This window comes from Penaeus monodon, chromosome 20 (assembly GCF_015228065.2).
Source record: "Penaeus monodon isolate SGIC_2016 chromosome 20, NSTDA_Pmon_1, whole genome shotgun sequence".
Taxonomy (NCBI): Eukaryota; Metazoa; Arthropoda; class Malacostraca; order Decapoda; family Penaeidae; genus Penaeus; species Penaeus monodon.
In genome coordinates, this window is record NC_051405.1 from 19,945,527 (window position 1) to 19,945,867 (window position 341).

Here is a 341-nt window from a genome sequence, read left to right on the forward strand (position 1 = left end):
TGCTCAGCAGTCCTTCGGTGGTGACCCCCCCCCCCCCGTCAGTCCCTCCTCAGCTCACTGCCGCAATATCAATACGTCTCGTCTGTGCACAATATTGGAAATCTTACTGTCTTAATTTCGGTCCCGGAGTCTGCCTCTCTCTCTCCTCTCCGGATTCTCCTTCTTTGCACTCGTCTCCGTAGCTGTAATTTCCCATTTTCGGGAAGGGGGTTAATAAAAGTCGTATTAAATCCTTGTTTAGTAGGACTGGGAACTCCGTAAGGTCAGGTGAATGAATGTGATTGAGATCGCAAACTGATTGTCGTATCCTTGTAATACTACGAAACGTTCGGGTATCGTAT